The sequence below is a fragment of the Cupressus sempervirens genome, chromosome 5, assembly GCF_028749045.1.
Source record: "Cupressus sempervirens isolate cs-2001-9-10 chromosome 5, ASM2874904v1, whole genome shotgun sequence".
Taxonomy (NCBI): domain Eukaryota; kingdom Viridiplantae; phylum Streptophyta; class Pinopsida; order Cupressales; family Cupressaceae; genus Cupressus; species Cupressus sempervirens.
In genome coordinates this window covers 95,736,963-95,759,330 of record NC_143122.1, presented here as the reverse complement: position 1 = coordinate 95,759,330, position 22,368 = coordinate 95,736,963, and the positions used below count along the sequence as shown (strand labels likewise).

Below are 22,368 nucleotides of genomic sequence, written 5' to 3'. Positions count from 1 at the left end.
TAGATCACTAGTATCTAATTGTTGCATTTTCTCATTAAAAGTTGCCTCTAATGCCATTCGAGATGATTCTCCTTGATTACCTCTCTTCTCTTTACTTTGAAATTCACCAGTCACTTTTTCTACTTTGATTCTACTAACCCAATCCCTTGTCCTTTTAAGGACATATGTTGTTCTTTCCTTCAGGCTTTTTAACTCCTGAACTAACCAATCTATAGGGAGGAAGATCTCGTAATTCAATTTTCTCATAGTAGAAGGGATCAACCAAGGAAAAGTCATCATCATTTACACTTGTCACATCAATATCCACCTTGAAGTCTATCACATGCCTTACAGTAAGCCACATTCAATCTCTCTTCTTGACTCTAAAATCATTTTCACAATCTTCCCAAAAATCTTGTAGAACCAAAAAGTGATTGAGTCTAGGGTTTAGCTTCAACTCATTAATTGCATAGCCTTTACTATCATAAGGGAAACACATAGTATAAGGATGCAAATTAATTGTGGTGATGGACCTCTCTATGTTCCTTGCGTCTGATGTAGTATCACAACTATAATATGCAATGCCAATAGGGAATGGTATTTCATCTATCCTCTATTCCTGCAAAGCTTATTGATTTGACTAATCTATTTGCACATTTAAATCAAGACCAATTTATCATCAACAAATCTAGGTAACATAAAGGGATACCATCATGGGCAACTAACTTGATATAAGTGAACTTCAAGAACTATATGAAAACACTTCCATATTTTCATACTTTCATTGCTGCTTGTGATGAAATTTTGAGTCCCATGTTTCCCTGAATTTCTCTTATAGTCAAAATCGTGAATGCATGATTCACTCTTCTAAAATGGTGCAAGATATTGTCATACTATATCTGAGGAAGGTGATTGTAAATAATAGCTACATCATCATATATACCTTGTCGGTTAAGCCTTAGCTAACTTTTGGTGCTTGCAATAGCACAGAAAAGATAAGAAGTCATGTAAAAACAATTGTTTGATTGGATTTCTATGAGTTGCCTATGTAGTGAGTCACTGATACTTTCAACCCAATCAATGTGTTGCTTCCCTTCCCATATCATGTTAATAAATAAGAACATCCAACTCTCAAACTCATGTGAATCCTGAAGTCCTATTATCCTACTTAGTATAGTTACCATATTTGCTACATCTTCTTTTAATAACTATTTGTGGATGGACTTGGCTAGTTGAGATTTCCATTTCCTTGGTTGCAAGAGCCACAATTTGGCAAGAGTTCTTAAACACTGAGTTTGATTCACCATATAGTACTCCTTGGTAGTTCTTAAATTGATGTTGGCATATTGCACTCTAGTAGGTAATTGGAAGGCAATGGTGATAGAAACAAGATCCAAATGGAAAATCACTATATTATTTGATGAAATGACTTCCCTAGTATTTGTATGATAGGCTTTCATGCATTCCAACACTAGATTAGGGCACTATGCTGAGATGGGGTCTCCTCCTACTCGAGCCAGGCCACTTTCCAATATTTTTTCAGCTAAAAGGGTCCTATCCTCGCTCTCAAGAGATGACCATAAATATTGAAGGCTAACACTTCCTAAAATGGTATCATCGATGTTAGGAAGTGTACTTTTTTAAAATGGAAGCATAATCTAGCCTTTGATATTTGCATTTCATGGTTTAGCTACTGATCCTTCCCATCGATTACTTTAAATGTTTTCAATTCCTTCAAGGTACTTCAAAAATTGGAGACTTCACAATTCAATTTGAAAATTGTTCATAAAATACACATGTATCACTGGGAGTTTTCCTACTAAAGTAATCTAATGAATATCTATAGCTTTCAGCATGCATTGAAGCTTGGATTTACCTTTAAAATATTGCTTCTTCCTTTATTTATGATTGCACCAATTTGGAGTGCATCCATGCTTTCGGGTTTAATGTATATATAAAATTGCCACTTTATATATCTACTTTGTATTCAAGGTATATCACACAATTCTTCAAAAAAAAGTGTGAGAATTTACACAAGCATTTTGGTGAGCAGTTTGCATGCTTTGTCATGTTCTTATGTTCTAGGTTGGTGGCTTGTCCAATAACATTTTGTAAAATAGCTAACATGTCACTTTCTTTAATCTATCCTCCACCATTTTGAATACTTGAGCTGCAAATTTCATGTTCATTAAACACAATATCACCTTCAAAATCAGCATTTTGTTAAATAGTTTGCATCCTTTGTCAATTGTTGCCTTCCAATTACGTGAGGTCACATACAAAGAGATGTAGATAATTTGCACATAATGTCTTCTTTGAAATGTAAACACATATAACACATATCACTCTACATGAAAAACTATAACTTTAGGTCAAAATATTATTTAGATGCATGTAATCACCTTCAAGATGTTGTTGTAAGCCAAGAGATGGGCAACATAGACCCATACAGTATTTATATTCTAGTGTGCACTCAAGTAGAAGGAAATAAAACCAAAGCCTTTATGAGATTAGAAAAGGAAATCGCTACTAAGAAGAAAAGCTGGGTACGATCCTTGCACTAAAAATTATGCATTGATATATTACAATCATAGAGATTTTCAAGAAGCTCTCATATTAATACTACCAGTATTCCTTACAGTTGGATTGATTACAGTAATGTTCTTTTCAATAACTAGAATGATTCATAGTTCTCAATGCTTCCCATTTACAAAGAGCTCAGCAAAGGAGGCCTCAAAATTTGGGTTTTTAGTGGTGATACTAATGCTATAGTTCTAGTGACAACAACAAGATTCTCTTTATCTCATCTCAAACTCCTTGTTAAAACACCTTGGTATCCATGGTAAACAAATAATTAGACCATTGGTGGGCAGAGTGAAGTGTATGAAGGGCTCACATTCACCACATTGAGAAATGTTGGGCATGAGTTCTTATTCACCAACCTATTCACTACTCATTAGAAGATGGTCCTTCTATGTGTAGACAAAATGAAAAGAATGGTATCCATGAGTTGATCTGTATAAGACCTAATAGTTTCAAATTTTGATTTTACACCTCTATCATTTGAAGAGTCAAAGACAATTCTAAATTATTTGGATCATCTTTGGTCTTTCCCAAAAAATTTAAGTCTTGATCATATTGGCACCCTTTAGTTTTTAACATTTATTAATTTAGGTAGAGAGATTAATAACCAAACATAAAATACATATTTTAGAGCTCAACCTTAACATTTGACACAAGAAGTTAAGGTTAATGATGTGGAAGAAAATACATGTTTTGACAATTAATCTTAACCCTTTTAGAGGTTAATCGTTAAGCTTTTAAAGTGAAATATGTGTTTCAACCCCCAAACCTTAACCTTTTAAAAGGTTAATGGTTAATGATCAAGTTGAAAATATATATTTTGGTTCTTACCATTAACCTGTGAGAATTTTTGACTTGGGAATCGGATTTTAAATTTTTGAAGTGTTGGATGGAGTACAAAACAAGCCAAAGATACTTGAGGGTAGAATATCTCAAAAGCCCTAAGGAAAAGTGACCATTTTAATGTTTAAAATGAGGTTTATTCTGAAAATAACCATAGCTCAAAAAGACGAGGATTGAGGTGATTTTTATATTTGGGCAACAATCTTGATATTCAAGAACTTGATTGGTTGAATATATGCATGATCATTTTCCTTATGTACTATCATTTTCTATTTTCTTCTTAAAGGGGGTAGAAATGCCAATATTTTGTGTTAAAATGATTCTATAGTAGGATTAGTTATTGCATCTTAATCGTGGGGAATTGGCAAATGTAGCAAAGACTTGTTCATGTGCTCAAGATGTTGAGATTTTTTATATGTTAGAAATGAGAGAGAGATTTTCTATCCATTATCATTTTACAGATGGGTGTTGAATATGGGGAAGAATGAGTAAATTTGATTATATTTCTATCCTATCTCCCATGGAAACTAGCGTAGAAGCAATGAAACTTGTAAGAAACCCCCTCCAAAAAAAGGTGTAAAATCCTTGCATATCTTACTATTTGATTCATATGATGTATTGGCTCCTTGATTGTCTATTTGTATCATTGCTATTTGGTCAATTTGATGTACATTTTATGTTGAATTATAAATTATTGCACTTCTTATTCTATATTAAGAGTATTTTATTATTATTATGCTATATTGTGTTAATTTTGGATTTTTGTATATATGGTTCTTAGTACCTTATAGTGAAGTAGTTTTATAGTCAACAAAGATAATCCTACTTCTATTGCATAAGCCATCTCTAAAAAAGACAAACCTTGTCTCATAAAATGAGATTAAAATCAAAGGGATTGGTAGTCTAGCAAAAGAAATATGAGTTTTTCTATGACATTATGAATAATAACACAAATTTTCCATTAAGAGAGATCCAACCTATAAGAAGTAATAGTTGATGGGATTAACAAATTGTTTTTTTTGAAGTCAAAGTTATCCTTGCCAAATTTAGAATCATAGGTAGATAGTAAGAAAAAAATGATTCATTTGTATGACAAAGAGCATGGTTCTTATGAAAGCTGCAAAACTTTGCATACTGCACCAATATGGAATAGTGCAAGGAATTCAAATCCAAATCCAAATCTTTGAAAAGTCCTTAAGCATTTTGAAGCCAAGCATTTGTTGTCCAAATGGAGATTATTGCATATATTGAGAGAAAAGTACTGAAGTCTAAAGAAAATATCATTGTTTTGTGTTCCATACATTAAAGGTTGAAATAAAGGTGAAAATTTTTCACATTGTAATTTGCTTTCATGTATATGAGAAAAACTACAAACTTAGTCTAATCGTATATGAACTTAAAATAAATCAAACAATCAATAACACAAAACTAAACTTAATCTCAATTAGAAATTTGATATGAATTATATGAAATTGTTAATAGAAAACAAAATTATAATATTTATTAATCTCTATTCTAATCCTTTCAACATATGACCCTTTATCTAACCATCAAATAATTTATTGAAAAAATATAATTATGTTTTCACTTTTTTGACCATACTATCTATATTTAAACTGTCAACTACAACAGTCAATTTAAATGATAATAATTTTGACTCACAAATATTCTATTACGTTCCAATACATTTCTCTGAAAAGAAAATTATAATTAAGAATATGATTAAAAAGGTAAAAATGTTAAAAATTTATTAACATCTAAAATACAACATTACATTCTTCTGTAAGATCATCTTTCGGCGTCAGCAACATTACAACATTACATTCGCATTTCACTTGGACATTACGGCGTTTGAAAATTTGGCCGTAATGCCCATTTTGCTGAAGATCGTTGCGGCAGCCTTCACAGCCGACGACTTGAAGCTCTTCAAGACTGTTTAGGCGGTCCAAGCCTTGAGGTATTCCTTCCATCCGCCCGCAATTGGCCAGTCGAAAATGCTGTAGCACTGGCATTGCATTCTCTTCCAGGCATGGAAATCTCCGCAGCTGCGAGAAATCCTCAATAATCAGTGCCTCCAGTTTGGGGAACGACATGGGACTCCCAAAATCTGCAGGGAAATCGATACACAGCTTGTTCTGCATTAAGATCAGTCGCCTTAAATTAGGAATTATTTGCAGGGCATGATAATTGTGAGAATCGTCTCCTTTCAAGAGCAAAAGCATGAGATTGTGAAGCTGAGAGATCCATGGAGGCGCCACGCAGTTGTGAAGGTGAAGAATCTCCAGTCGTCTCATGCCTGCCATGTCATCGGGAACCTGAACAAGATAATCCTCATCACAATTCTCGAAGAATAACTTTCTCATGTCTTCCATCCCTCCGAAGATCCCCTCTGTTATGCCTTGGCAGTCTGAGCGGCCATTGAATGCAATTGACAGTTGTTGCAGCAGAGACAATTCTTTGAGATCATTCAACTGCAATGCATTTCCGACATTGCCCTTCAGCTTGAATACAACTTGTCCTAATACTCGGAGAGAGACAAGCTTCGATATTCCATGAGGAACCCAAGCCAAATTCTTGCAGCCTGCAACATTCAGCTGCAGCAAAGATTGATTTTTGTTTATGCAGGAATGCAGACTTGTCAACTTTTCACACCAGCTAACATCAAGCGACTGAAGATTTTTGAGACCGCTAAAACATCTAGGAAGCATTTCAATATCTGTTCTGGACAGATTGAGAAATCTCAAATGTTTTAATTTGAAAATAGACTTGGGTAATACTTTGATGGAGGTCTGGCTCAGGTCTAGAACGCTCAAATGTCTCATATTCTCGAAAAAGTCTTCACGTATTGATTTGAGATGAAGATTGTTCCATAGCAGCAAGGTGAGGAGCCCTGGGGAACGGATGGTTTTGTCAATACTAGCTATTTTATTTTTAATCAAAGAAATCCTACGTAGGCCGTGGCACTTTTCTACGGGGAACTTTTCCACATTATTCCCAGCCCTGAACAAACATCTGGTTTGGCACCGAGATTCCGAAAGAGCCAGCTCGTGTAGTAGATCGTGCATCTTGCAGTACTTAATGATGTAATCGTTCCCAGCATATGGAACAAATTCGATCATGCACCGATCAACCAGCTCATTGAGATAAGAGAATCCCAGCTCATATGAGTCTTCTCTATCTTCAGGACTAACAAATCCTTGTGCATTCCACACTTGCACCAGATATTCACAACTCATTCTTGCATCTTCTGGATAAGCAGAACAGAAAAGAAACCAGGGCTTTAGATAATCAGGGAGGGCGTCGTAACTTAACCTCAAGAATGGCAGAAAGTCATCCTTGATTGTTCTGATTTTATTGAGCCTATTCAGCGTGGATTCCCACTCATTAGGAAGTGGCCTCACGCTGGCCATGGATGCCGCTACTGTCTTCACGGCCAGCGGTAATCTGGAGCATTTCCTTTCAATCGCACGAGCCACCTCCTGCAATTCCTCTGGCGGACTGTGATTCTCATCTTCAGGGAACGCGTGAATGCAGAACAATCTCCAACTGTTGTCTTCAGACATGTAGTCCATGTGGTGCACCCGGTGAGCTCCAACACTTTCCTGTCGCGCGTGGAAATCATTGCTTTGCTCCTCCCCGGGCCCAACGGAAAGCCAATGGATCCCAAAGCGTGCTTGTCCCAAACATCATCGAGAACAAGTAAACATCGGCTTTCACGCAGGTGCTTCCGGAAATTATCTCTCACCTCCACCGCATTGAGCTGACTTTGCTTTTCATCCTCCGGCAGCTTTACTTGTCTTGCTATGTGGAGGAGTAGCTGATCCACCACAAAGCTCTGGGATACCGCCACCCAAATCAAATGATCGAAGGATTCTCTCGCTTTCTGGCTGATGAAGACGCGTTGAAGAAGAAGAGTTTTCCCAAGCCCTCCCATGCCCGCTACAGCAATGATCTGAGGGCCATCTGTGCAGAGAAGCCATCCGCTGATGACATCGATATTAGTTGCATTCCCACCGTTGTAGCTTCCAAATGAAACCCACTAAATTTTCTTCTATTTCTAATCGATTCTCCGGTGAGTAATCCGCAACGGGGCTTGACATCCATGTCCTCAGGTATTTGAGATACTTTGAGCTCCGATGGATGCACCGGATTCTCTCCTTCAACACACGAATCTTGCGACCCAGAAAGTACCTGGAAATACAGCTCGATTGGTGGTCAGAGTCATGAGAGGATTCATCCAAGAGGTGGAGAGCATCGTAGAGAAAGTCTTCAAGTTTCTGCAACCAATTCCTAACTGAACTATAGTTTGTTCTCCACACTCCGCCGGCGTCGTTGAGGAGGCATTTGATAGATTCCAGCTCATCACAGATGAGCTCCAAATCTTCTCTGTGCTTGCTCGCCAATGAGACCTCCTCAAATATCTTTTGAATCAGAACTGAAGTGAGATGATCGGCAAGCATCGACACAAGAGATCCGGCCATATTCATTTCCAAACTCAAAGGAGGTATTCTCGTGGTTTTAAAGCGCTTTTAAAGCGCTGGGAAACTACCTGCCCACAGTTTTGACTGTGTAATACCACCATAAAAGCGCCCCCCTGACAACATAGTCGTAATGGCGAGAGTCAATAAAAACTTGACCAAATGGGAATCCAGTCTGATCAACGTAGCCATTACGGGGGTTAATGGATCCAGTAGTGAAATGTATTTTTGATGAAAGTGAAATGCTTGATGAAAGTGAGATGTTTGGGAGATGATTTGAAATTTACAATTGCATTCTCCGAAAATTCAACGAAATATGGAAGGAAATATTAATTTCAATCTTGTCCAGTTCCGGTGAGTCGCATTTGTGCGCCTGCCTGGCTGCCCGAAATTTCCAAAACCAAAAAGTCGCTCATCTATAAGAGACTCAAACGTAATTTGACGTGACGGTTGTAAAACTACGTTGGGTTTGAAGAAAGTTTCCTTATTCAATTCAACTTTCCACCTCAATGATAACTAGCAATCCACTTTAGAGTGCGATAGGCACACCTAAGAGACATTGAAAGTCAAGTAAGGATAACGTATAAATAGTATATAAATTAATTTGACTAATTTTTTAATTAAAAATAAAATTTTGACTTTAAATCTTACTATAATTGTTAAATTTTAATAATAATCCTACTCCTAACCCTAACGATCTAAACTATTATCCTAACAAAAGCCACTAACTTCAACGATAAAACAATCTATGTTCCTTAATCTAATGCCATTATAAACCTTAAATCTAACCTCACTCTATACTCAAACCTAAAGTTAATCCTAATATAAACACAAACTCTTATCTTAACCATTAAAAAATCATAATCCTATTCATCATAAAAATGTGATAGCAAGATTAAACCTAATCATAATTGTAATCCTCATCTTAATAATATTAATAATAATGATGTAAGCCTTAATCCTAACCATTATCATAATTGTAATCTTAAACACTAATCATCATATGTTATTTATCATTTAATTAATTTATATAAATATGAAAAATAAGCTTATATATTGAAAAATTCATATTGGAAAATATTAGTTTCATAATTCAAAAAACTCCAAAAAAATATGAAGACAACTTAAATACCTTAAAAATTAAAATATTAAAGCAAATATTGAACGGCATAACTTGTAGTACCTACCCCTAGTTTTTTTTTTTGGTTTGTTATATTGTCGAATTCTTTTAGGTCAGTTTTCATTGATTATGTGCTATGATTTAGTGGTACTTGGTTGACTAATTTTATTGATTTTATTTTATACTTAGCTTATATATTTGATGAGCCACTTGATACTTGGTTATTTCAAATGTTTATGGTTATTCTTTCAATGATGATGCTTTGTATGTTCATATAGTGATTTTAGTGGTTTCATGATGATAGTTAGATGGATGATGTGTATATGATTTTTATGGTTACTTACCCCATACTTGCATGTATATGGTGCACATGTATGTTTTACTTTGTGTTTGATATCTATGATGCGATTGAGGGAGGGAGTCGTAGTCACTTGCTAGTTGGGACCTACATGATGTACCACTCCCTACCATTGCCTATTTAGTTTAGATTCATTTGCATATGTATATATTTGACTTTTATGTAGATTGCAAGTACCAAGCATTGACTTTCCTAAATTGCCAGGATGATTGTGCCTTATCATAGTATCTCAATGGTAAAGAGGGGAGATAGTTCTTGAGTCCAAATCCTTAACCTGAGCCAATTGTCCTAAAATATAAGACAAGTATCTGAGTTATGTACCCTTCCGAATTCATCAAGTGATGTGAATTTGAGATTTTGACCATTGGAATTTGATTTTTTCTTTTTTCTTTTAGAATGGATTTTCTACTTAAGTCTGTGGGTCTGTTGTGATTTTTAGTTATAATTTAAAAAAAAATAAAGATATTATTTAATTATTTAATTTAACAAAAAAATAATAAAGATAAATAAAAATTTAATTATATTTAATTAATTAAATAGAGGAAATAATTTTAAATATTTAATTAAAATTCCAAATTTGGCTTAATTATATTAATTTGTCTACTTCGTGTCATCCTGGATGCTTGCATAATGCTTATTAATTTATCATATTATTCTTTGGATAAAGATTTATGTTGTAGGATTTGGAAAGGCTTATTAATCAAGGAAACATGACTGGGGAAAACTGTATAAAAATTTAGAAAAGTATTAGGACTATATTGTTTTAAAACCTTTTCAAATTAGATAATAGAAAATTGGAAGAAAACAACAAATTGAACAAATAGGGTTTGAACTTTAAATTTTTCATGTGATTATCATGAATTTTCTAAGTAAAGATAAATATTCTTCTTATATCTAAAATAATTTATTGGAAAAGTAAAAGATTAATTGAGAGAAAAGAATGTTGTAGCTAAACTTATGCATGCATGTGAAAACATTTATAGTAAATATAAAAAACTAAGTATATTATGTTTGCATGATTTGAGAGATCAAAGGCATGTGAAAATGCTAATTGAATGTTTATTCTTACTTTATAATATTATAATTTAATTTTTGGATTCATTTATTCGAAAAAGAAAAGACTAAATAACTACACTTTTTTTAAATGCATGTTGAGATGTCATGTTTTATTTGGTGGTGGATTTGGGAGAAACTTAGTAGTTTGACAAGATGGGCATGTTTACTAGAGGCTTGGAAAGTGGTTGTTTTTGTGATGCTTTTATGTGATGTTTGTTAGTCTCGATTATTTTATTTCCAACCAATGTTCTGTATCCATGTGTTTGTATTATGAGATCAAGTTATTTATTGAAAGCTTGTGTATTATGATTTTCTTGGTGTAACTTATGACATTTTCAATATTTTATCTATTGGTGTTTTCTAGTTGTTTGTATAATACTAAGGTGAACATTGTGATTTTCTTGGTGTAACCTATGAGGTTTCGATTAGTTATCTATTGGTCTTTTCTAATTTTTGGTATAGGATTGTGGTGAATATTGTGAATTTTATGAGATATACTTCAATCAGCTTTGGGTAGGTTTTTTATGTGTATGCTGGGAAGTGACTTTCAATGGAGGTCAGAGTCCTAAAGAGGTTGCTTGGGTAGCCCATTATAAGTTGTATTAGTAAGTCATAACATTTCATGAATGGGGTTAAAATGAATTAATAAGATTTGGTGTATGACCTCACCCATGTCTCGAGTGCTAGTATAGGCTAGGATGGGAGTAGAGAGGATGCTTTGTTGCAACCTTTCCTTGTTAGTATGCCTTGTCTATTATAGAGGATATAGATGCCACATAGAGCAACTAGGGGGGCAGAGTCTAGAAAGGATGACAACTTAACCTTAGAGTTGACTCATATAATGACACTTTTCCACATGCATATTAAGTTTCCTATGTGTCTTTGTTGCCTATGGGATTAGATGTTACTTGTGTCTTGGTACCCTTGAGATAGATTTCTATCAGGATTTTCTTGACCTAGATAATAGTTATGACTTTTGGATTGATTATCCATTTGGGACTTGAGATTATCTCCTCAGCATGGTGGGAGTGAGCCATTTAGGTTCCACAAGGTTAGTGGTAGTGTTTCTTATACCATTGATATTCTGACAACTAGATGTCATTTCTGGATGCACTTGTGAAATTTCTCCTTTCTTTTGATCTTGTGATTTTTTTCTATGGTCATATGTTGATTTACTATACTTTCATTATTGGAGATCTTATGAGATGTTGTACATTATCATGATGCATATTCTTTTAGCATTTCATAACCTATGACTTGCACATAGGATGATTATGCATATTGGATTATGCCATGTCGCATCTAATGTACTTGTATATTATTTCATTTGATTTTGTACTTATGGTTATCCTATGCTATGGACTTTTTTATGTATTAGATTTAATCTTAATAAAACTTATGTATGTGATTCAATGTCATGGAACCCATGAGAGATGTAACTATTATTGTATAGTTTATGTATGGATGTGAGTTATTGCTTCCTCTATATTATCTCTTACTGTTTTAATCTTTCAATATATATATATATATATATATATATATATAAAACTTAGTGACTTAATAGGTTAATCTCTTTTGGGTTCTCTGGCAAGGCATTACATAACTGCTATCGTGGAACTTGAAAGGAGAAAGATTAATTTCCATTTTCCATAGGAATACAAACTATTGGAGCTAAACTCTTACAGGTGTCTGGGAAAATTTACCTCCATCTTATTCATGATCAAACTAATTGAATAACTAGCTAAAAAGAGGGAAAACATTCAATAATGAAATCGATAGTTACAAGCATAAGCACACAAAATCCAATGGTCAAAGATACTAAATAATAAAGACATATGATGCCAGAAAAATGAATGCTCAAAATTATAATATACAACACTATATAATCTGCAAACAAACCAAAAATAGGCATAATATTTTGTGTTTGTAACCCTCTTATCATAGGTAAAGTAGTTAGAAATGACAAAGAAAAAGGCAAAAAATAGATAGGAAATGTGGACAAGTAGGATAGGATCGCTCCAATGGTCTTGTCATCACAAGGAAAGAATTTTACACAATTCAATGGTGAGTCAGATAAAAGTGGAAGAAAAAAGCTAGTGGATGATTTAGTCTATTCTGATCATTTTGCAAGCCTCAAAATTGAACCTGGACTATTGATACATGAAGTGAACTAGTTCACTTTAATATAGGTATTCCTTTGGTGTAAATATTGCATCAATAAATTAAATACTAGAATAATTTTTCAGAAAAGGAGCTCAACCCGCACTACTGGGCAACCGGTGGTGTGGGGAGAATTATCTTCTTTCGGATGGGACAATCGCCCTATTATCAGATTATTTCAAATTCCCCTACTATGATTATTCAAGTGTCATATTCTCAATTCACTACATTTCTGCCCCCTACTATTCTAAAAGGCCCTGCATGGTTGGGAGGCAGCACCCTGCATACTTAGCTACCACCCTAAACTAATCTGCATCCTCCTTTTGGAGTTTCAACATCAATGAATTAAATACTAGAATAATTTGTTCACACTTGCCATCTGTGAGTGTTACTCAAATTATAAATACATGCATAATGAATCATTCTTGGACTTTCATAAAATCTTAAATTAATCAAATCAGATTATATTATACCATAATTTTGAAAGTATCCTATACATTTTTGTCATTTTGTTAAAAAGCATTTTGAAAGAATATTTTTAAATTTAATATTGAATAATTCATATATATGTATGTATGTATGTATGTATGTATGTATGTATAAACGGATAGTATTTTATTTATACTAATGATATGACTTTGATAAATCATTCATTTTTAGATCTCTTATTTTTCATTGTTGAATTTGAATTAAAAGAATTTAGTTTGTTATTATTTCATATTATATGTTATATTGAATTTGAAAAAGTACATTTTTTTATATTTGAACTTTTTTTTAAATAGGTAATCCACCAAAGCCTAGATTATTTATTATTCATTTTATTATTATTATTGTTAGATTTTTTATTATTATTATGTGTTAATCTTGAGTAGATTCAAACCCAAGACCTCCCCGATGAGAGGCTCACAATTTACTAATGTGTTGTAGGCTCTTCCCTGAACATTACAAAATATATTATATATTAATTAAAAAATATATTATCTTTTGTGTATACTCAAAAATTTAAAAAATATAATACATAATGATAAATATATTTATTTTAGTTTTTTAAATATAATATAAATACATAATTACAAAATATTCAAAGATTCAAAAGATTTTTTTGCTTTTTTATACTCACCTTCAATCTAAATGATTTTAGTATTATTTAAAAAAAATTAATGTCCCATAACCTAATTAGACTTTAAGCTACACATTATAATTAAATTTTAAGAAGATGAGATGGGTGAGAAACTCTTTGATTGCACTTCTTCTCTATTGCATCATGGAGACAAGAAGGGGACATTGAGTATTGAGAAGGTTCAATCATTGGAAAAATGCTTTGAGGAAGAGAACAAACTAAAGCTAGTGATAAGAAAGCTTGCAAAAGAGTTGGGATTGTAGACCCGCCAGGTGGTTATGTGGAAAGACCAAGCAGCTTGACTGAGACAATGATGATCACAAGGAGAACTATAATGCTTTCATCTAAGAGAAGTAGAAACTCAAAGACTGAATGATATAAAAATGGATTCTTTCCCAAACATGAAACAAAGTCTTAGAATTGCAAGAATGGATGTTGACAATCTCATGATTACTAAAACTATTTAATTTTTTGCATGTTGCAAAGCTGAAGTCTGAGCTTGAAGCTTGAAAGAATAGTGAGAAGGATGTTGTCCTAGAGAGTGTGAAAAGTGAGTCTGAGATTGAACTTAAAGCCAATGAATTGAGCTTGATGATGTAATTAGAATCTAAGAGTAAGGAAAAGCCAACGAAACTAGGAAAAGATAATTCTTCTACATGTTTTGAGATGAGCAAGGATCAAATCAAAGATGTTGGAACTACATAAGAAAAAGCTTCTAGTCATGGATGTATCACTTGATTTGTACATTTTCCTTGGGACAATGCAAAAAATACTTTTACATTGTTGAAATTGGGCCTATTGGAGAAGGATCTAGTGACTCTCTTCAGAGAACCTATAGTTTCTCATATTGGCATAGTTATCTTCATTGCTTTTAATGGCTACATCAAGTGTATTCTTTCACTTTTAATTCACTTCAAGATTAGAATGTAAATGTGAAGCTGTTGTCTTCCTCACAAAACTCAAAGTTGTTTGTTTTAGGTAGCTTGGACAACTATTTGTCCATATGTGATTAATTGGAAAATAATTGTTATATGAAAAATATTTGTTAATTAATTGACTCCTTCTAGAAGTAACTAGTAAGCTATTGGTTAGGTTGTTTTAACCGATAAGCAACTAGAAACATCTTGGTTAGGTTGTTATCAAGAAGCAACTAAAAAATTCTTGGTTAGGTTGTCTTGGACAAGAGGCAACTAGAAACCTCTTGGTTAGATAGTTTAAAAGGGGGTCAAGGGAGGCATTTGGAGAATAGAACAAGAATAGAAGAACAGAGAGCAACAAGAAGTTGTGGAAGTATTTGCAATGTTAGCAAATGAGTTTGCAGTGATAGAAAAAAATCTTGCAATCTTCACAAGAGCGCAATGATTGTGTTGAGGACAGTAGTGAGGAATATCAGCAGGAGAAATTAAGAGGTTGTCTAAATTTTGCCAGTGAGAGGCAAGGAATTTTGTATCTCTGATTTTTTGAAGTTAATATATTTTCCATCTATAGAATTTATTTTCCCTTAGGGGTTTTCCAAGGATGATTTGTCCAAAAATATTGTGTTCTTTGTGTTGTGAATTTATTTCCATATTTTATTGGTGAAGTTGCAGTTATGTTATTTTTTGATATTAGTTGTGAATTTTTTTTTAGCAATTTAATAAGCATTATTAAGGATAGAAATTTTTTTCCCTAGGAAATAAATTAAGGGTTAATCTCTTTAAAATTATCATTTCTTTAATCCCTTGAGATGGCTTTAGTTGGTTTGAGAAATCAGGATAGATTGGATGGTACCTCTTGAATTTTGGTGTCTAGAAGGGTAGAATTTCTTTATTATTAGAAGAGAATGGTATCAAGGATTATGTTACTAGTGTTGTACTTGTTCCAACAGATGTTAGACAACTTGCAACATATAAGAAGGATGATGCCAAGGTGAGGAGGATTATCTTTGATGGTGTCAAGGATCATATTGTTCCATATATCTCAAAGCTAGATATGATGAAGAAGATGTGGGATGTCATTTTGAATCTGTACTGGAATGCTACCACCAACAAGAAGATAATTCTCAGAGAGAAGTTGAAGAGTACCTGGATGAACGAGGGTGAAGATGTTACAAGTTACCTCACTAGGCTTAGAATTGTCAAGGATGAGTTAGTAGCTATTGGAGATAGTCCTAGTAATGATGAGCTAGTGAGAATAGCCCTAAATGGGTTTTTTAGATAATGGATTGTGTTTGTTCAAGTTGTCAGTGGACGATATACCTTACCTAGTTGGGATCAACTATGGATTGATTTCACTCAGGAGGAGTTTACACTAAGTCTTGTCAATGGGGCCAACAAGAGTCAGAAAGGTGAGGTGGAACAAGAGATGTTACCCTAGCAGGGAAAGAGAAAGCAAAGAAGGGATCTAGCAAAGGATTTAATTCACAAAGTGAGAAGAAGATGGACCTTTCAAAGGTCAAGTGCTTTGGATGTCATGAGTATGGTCACTATGTCATTGATTTCGTAGAAAGGAAAAAGGCAAAGAAGCAAGTACCAGCTTCAACAAGTGTAGAAGAACTCTCCATTAGAATGGAACATGAGTTTACACTTATAGCTTGTATGGTTAGGTCAACCTCACAGACTATCTAGTATATAGATAGTGGGGCATCATTTCATATGATAGGAGTTAGAGAGTGCTTCTCTAATTATAAGGAGAACACCAATATCCAAATTTCTATGGGAAACTTCTCCAAACTCGAACTAGTTGGGAAAGGGATTGTTCACTTTCAGAGGGAGAAGGGAAAGATGATTCCAATTCATGATGTGTTGCATGTGCTAGGCCTAAGTATGAATTTGATTTTTGTATCTTTTCTTCATGATAGGTGGTATAATGTACTCTTTAGAGGGACACATGTCAATTAAGCACATTGATTATAAATCACCCATAACTATTGGAGTTAGGAGTGGTTGCCTTTGTAGGTTGTAGTTTGATATTCCCAAGGCACTCATGAGTAGGAGTGATCCTCGAGATCTTGGAGAGCTATGGCATAGGAGGATGGGCCATATTCATCATGGAGCACTCAAATTGCTTTGTGAGATTGTGACGGGTGTTCCAGAGGTGAGCACAAAGCATGATGATGTATGTAAAGGATGCATGTTGGAGAAGTTTATAAAAGCATCTTTTCCAAGGAGTGACACCATATTTGAAGGTGTTCTTGATCTAGTACATTTAGATGTATGTATATTGATGTTGACAAGGTCTCTCAGAGGATATGAGTACTATGTTACTTTTATCAATGATTTCTCTAGGAAGACTTGGATATAGTTCTTGAAGACAAAGGATGAGTTTTTTTAGTCAATTCCAAGAGTTCATGGCTCTTGTGGAGAACTTGATAAGAAAGAAGATAAAGGTTCTTTGGTCAGACAATGGAGGCAAGTACAAAGGAAATAACTTCCAAGATTTCTATACCAAGGAAGGAATCAAGAGAGAGTGGACTATTCCTTACAATCCATAGTAGAATGGAGTTACTAAGAGGAAGAATTGTTCTATATTGGAGGTGGCAAGAACTATGCGACATGACCAGGATATGCCCTGCTACTTATGGGCAGAAGTGTGTAGTATAAATGACTACATTCAGAATAGGGTTCCACACAAGGTACTAGGGAGGATAACACCAGAGGAAGTTTTCACAGGAAAAAAGCTTGATGTTATCCATTTCAAAATATTTTGGAGTTTGGCATATTGTCATATTATAGGTGATACACGTATAAAGTTAGATCAGACTGCAAAGAGGGGGTACTTTGTTCTATATAGTGAAATTTCAAAGGCATATAGGACTTTTATCCTTAGGACCAAGAGAATTATTGTCAGGCATGATGTAAATTTCATGGAGGACAATGCATTTAGAAGGGCCAGAGATTTTCCAGTAGATGATCAAAGTGAGCAGCCAACAAGAGCTCCAAGGCTTAGTCAAGGGACATAAAGCATAAATATAGTTACTAGTACAAGTGTAGGCTTAGGTGGTGAAGTTTCACAGAGCATGGAGTAATAGGAAATGCATCTAGAAGACTTAGAGGTTGATATTTCATCCTCTATAGTTGGTAGTAGGAATAGTGAAGTTCAAGAGACACTAACAGATGCTCAAAAATCTGTGGGAACTCCTAGGAAGAGCAATAGACAATGGAGAGAACTAGCCAAGTTCAATGACTATGTGGCATTAGTTAGTTAGTTGGTAGATAGTGAACCTTCTAGCTATCAGGAGGCTATAGAGTATCAGGTATGGGGAGATGATATGGTTGAGAAGTATAACTCAATTATGAAGAATGATGTGTGGGAGGTAGTGCCTAGACCAATAGATAAGGTAGTTGTTGGATCATGTTGGATCTATAAGATAAAGCATAGTGCAGATGGTAGCAACAAAAAATACAAGGTGAGGTTCATGGCCAAGGGGTTCTCTTAGATGGAGGGAATAAACTATGAGGAGACATTTTCTCTAGTGGCTAGGTATACTTCTATATGAGTTGTGATATCATTTGTTGCACAGATGAGATGGCGAATCCATCAGATGGATGTAAAGACAACATTCCTTAATGGTGAATTGAAGGAGGAGGTATACATAGAGCAACTAGAAGGCTTTGTAGCACACAACAAAGAGACCCACATGTGTAGATTGAAAAAAGAATTGTATGGAATCTAGCAAGCTCCCAGAGTGTAGTATGAGTACATTGACACATACTTGTAGGAAATGGGCTTTGTGAAGAGAGAAGCAGATGCTAACCTCTACTACTTGGTGGTTGGTGGTGAGATTCTCATTCTTGTCCTTTATGTGGATGACTTGTTTATTACAGGTTCACTAGGGCTCATAGAAGACTACAAGAGGGATCTTGTAGAAGAGTTTGAGATGAAAGACTTAGGACTTATGCACTACTTTCTAGGCATGGATGTGTGGCAGATAGATGGAGAGATTTTCCTCAGTTAAGGGAAATATTGCACTAAAATCTTGAAGAGATTCGGGATGAAGGATTGCAAAGCTATGTCTACACCCATGATTATGAATTGGAGAAAGGTAGATACATCAAAGGAGAAGGATCTGGATCCTACCTTATATAGACAGTTGATTGGTTCGCTTATGTACTTGGTCAATAGCAGGCCAAATATTGCATTTTCAGTAAACTCACTTAGTCAGTTCATGGTTGAACCAAAGATAGTGCATTGGATAGGGGCCAAGGATGTATTGCATTACTTGTGTGGTATAGTTGAGTATAGGATTAAATATATTTGAGGTGAAGGTATTAGGTTGATGGGCAATACTAATGCAGATTGGGTAGGAAGTACAATAGACAAAAGGAGCACTTCAGGGTGTTGTTTCAGTCTAGGATCAGGAGTTGTATTTTGGTTCAGTAGGAAGCAAAAGTTAGTGGCTCTAAGTTTAGTAGAAGTAGAATACATAGCAACTAGCATGATGACATATGAAGCTATATGGCTTCGAAAGTTGTTTGGTATCCTTTTTTAGTCAGAAGGTTAAGACTACAATGATACACTATGACAATCAAAGTTGCATCAAGTTGTCTGAGAATCCAATGTTTCATGGTATGTCCAAACATATAGATATCAAATATCACTTCATCAAAGATTGTGTACAATGAAGGGTTGTTCAGCTATAGTGCATACCTATAGAGGAGTGGGTAGCAAACATTCTGACTAAGGTAAAATTCATCCTCTTTAGAGATAAGTTGGGTGTCATGTAGAACAACTTTGTCACTAAGAGGGAGTGTTAGTTTTAGGTAGCTTGGATAGTTTCTCATCTATATGTGATTAATTAGAAAATAATTGTTAAAGTTATGACAAATATTTGTTAATTAATTGTCTCCTTCTAGAAGCAACTAGTAACCTATTCGTTAGGTTGTTTTAATTGACAAGTAACTAGAAACTTCTTGGTTAGGTTGTTATCAAAAAGCAATTAGAAACTTCTTGGTTAGATTGTCTTGATCAAGAAGCAACTAGTAACCTCTTGGTTAGATAGTATAATAGGGGTTCAAGGGAGGCATTTAGAGAAAAAAACAAGAACAAAAGAATAGAGAACAACAAGAAGTTGTAGAAGCATTTGCAATGTTAGAAAATGAGTTTGTAGTGATAGCAAAAAATCTTGTAGTGTTAGCAAGTGCTTAGTGATAGCATTGAGGCTAGCAATGGACAATATGTACATGAGAAATTAGAAGGTTATCTAAATTCTACCAGTGAGAGGCAAGGAATTTTTTAGCTCTTGATTTTATGATGTTAATATATTTTCCATCTATAGAACTGGTTTTTCCTCAGGGATTTTTCCAAGGATGATTTGTTCAAAAATATTGTGTTCTTTGTGTTGTAAATTTCTTTCCATATTTTATTGTTGAATTTTTAGTTGTGTTATTGTTTGATATTAGCTGTGAATTTGTTTTTAGGACTTTAATAATTGTTTACAATAGGAGATTAATAATCAGTGGCTGCAATAGTATTAATTTTCACAAAAATCAGACTTTACAAAGGCCTGATTGTGGTGCAGAAGGAAGATCTTTAAATATTTGAAAAATTAGCATGAAGGAGGCAACGAAAAGTTATTCTAGTGACAGAAAATAGTTCAATTGCTCTTGGAGACATGAAAATTGTGACCAAGATTCTGTGCATTCATGTATATAGATAAGCATGTCAACCATGATGAGGATTTAAAAGAGGATAAATCAATCATGAAAAAGGAATCAATCTAGTGGTAGGAAATGGGTGGCAGAGATATATCCAATGGTCATACATCATTGATGTGAGAGTTCAAGCCATGGGGCTCATATAAGGGAACTCCTTCTCTATAATTATTTTTTTGGTTTGTGTATTATAGATATATAATAATACATGCAAGGGAGTGCCCACATTTGAAAAAAATTATATGGAAAGTAAATGAGTGATTAGATAATATGATCCATAAATACTTGTACTAGATGTGTGTCTTTGTTGATAAAGCTCATGATATGATTAAATGGATGATTACCTAGATATGTGTAAAGTCTAAAGTGGCAATATTATATATAGCTATTAGTTGTAAGTTTCTTAAGTTTTGATGGTGTATATATCTATTTCTATGACAAAGATTATAGGTTCTGAACGATCTCTTTTATGACTTGGGTTTCTAGATTTTCTTGTTCCTATGGATGGCATTTTTGTTAAATGGTCTACAAATTCCTTAATTGATGTTGTTTTTAGTATTGGGGTCCACTCCCCTACATCATTGATGTACCTATTTTTTCTAGAGATTACTTTAGCGATGAATCTTTTCCATTTGGCAATCTTATCTAATGGGTCAATCATCATTTGGTGAATAACGCATACAACATAGGTCAATCACGTCTCTAGATGTTTATTATATTTGGGTCCAACACCCATGGTAGTCGTCCATTAGTTATCACATGATTGGTCAAAAATATCAATCTAATTGCCAATGCAATATACATTTTGGATACATTTATTTTAAACATTTCACCATCCTTTGCATGTTGTTTCTTATTGGCCCACATTATTTCACCATTACTACAACCAAATAATTTTCCCTTGGGTTGTGAGTCGCCTACCATTTTCTCAATGTCTGTCAACGAATAGCCCAATTTAGCCAACTATTTCCTATTATGGGCTTGCATAGGAAGGTGTGTTTCACCTACATTTGACATTCTCACTTGTTAATCCTGCATAATTTTCCAAGCTAGATTGGACTATAAGATATTATTATTCAACACAATTTACTCTTTTTTGATTTGGATACTGGCATTTCTTATTGCTGTTGATGTTTTAGAGTGTTGTATGCCTTGCCCATTGACTTGTAGACTATGGTTTTCGTAAAAGGCAAGTGATTTTTAATTTATTTTTTATGTTGACAGTGGTAGTAGTTTTTATTTTTATTTTACTATCTAGTGTCCATTGGTGACTATAAATCTCACATGCTGTAACACCCCATCACTACCAAAAGTAAAACCATACATAAATACAATAGTAAAATCTGAACATTTTTTTTTTATTAAAACATAATACCATTACACAGTAACTTATACAATTATACCCTGAAAAGTATTATCAATAACATTATCACATCATGGTAAAATCATCCAAGTATGTAAAATATACTCTATTTTCAAATACATAAGATGTGATCAAATTGACATTGATCCAAATTAAATTCTGGATTACTCGTATCCTTAAAAAGAACTACAATTAATCCTTTAATGACACGATAGCAGTTTAAATCTTTGAGGTCCATAAACCAATCCTATAATGAACCTGAAATCAAAAACATAAACAGCCGAAAGCATATATAGGGCTTAGTCTCACTAAATAAGTTGTTGAGATCTTCAGTAAACCTGCATGCTAGATTTTAAATACAGTACAATATACATGTAATTTAGAAACATATATACTGAAAGTACAATTTCTCTTTCTCCTAACTAGATTTAAAGCAAGATTACAATTTCTTCAAATAGATATGCAAAAATAAACTTGCACAGATTATGACAAAGTAATGATCGAGTAGTTCATGGGTGTCTACATAAGAATCTATGTTCAGCTACTCATCAGATTCAATATGCCAGGTGAAACCATAATATTCTTATCTTATTATATGAAACCCAACCCATGAATTTTAAACATTACCACTTGATTAAATAACTGTCATAAACTTTCCCATAAGGATCTAGACTAG

At 34.0% G+C, this 22,368-nt stretch overlaps 2 pseudogenes; both read right to left on the bottom strand.

Moving 5' to 3' along the window:
* Positions 1-5,127: 5,127 nt before the first annotated feature.
* LOC149554734 (putative disease resistance protein RGA3) lies at positions 5,128-7,886 on the bottom strand (annotated as a pseudogene).
* A 332-nt stretch (positions 7,887-8,218) lies between these two features.
* LOC149554733 (glutamate receptor 2.7-like) overlaps positions 8,219-22,368 on the bottom strand; it is a 90,621-nt pseudogene continuing 76,471 nt past the window's right edge.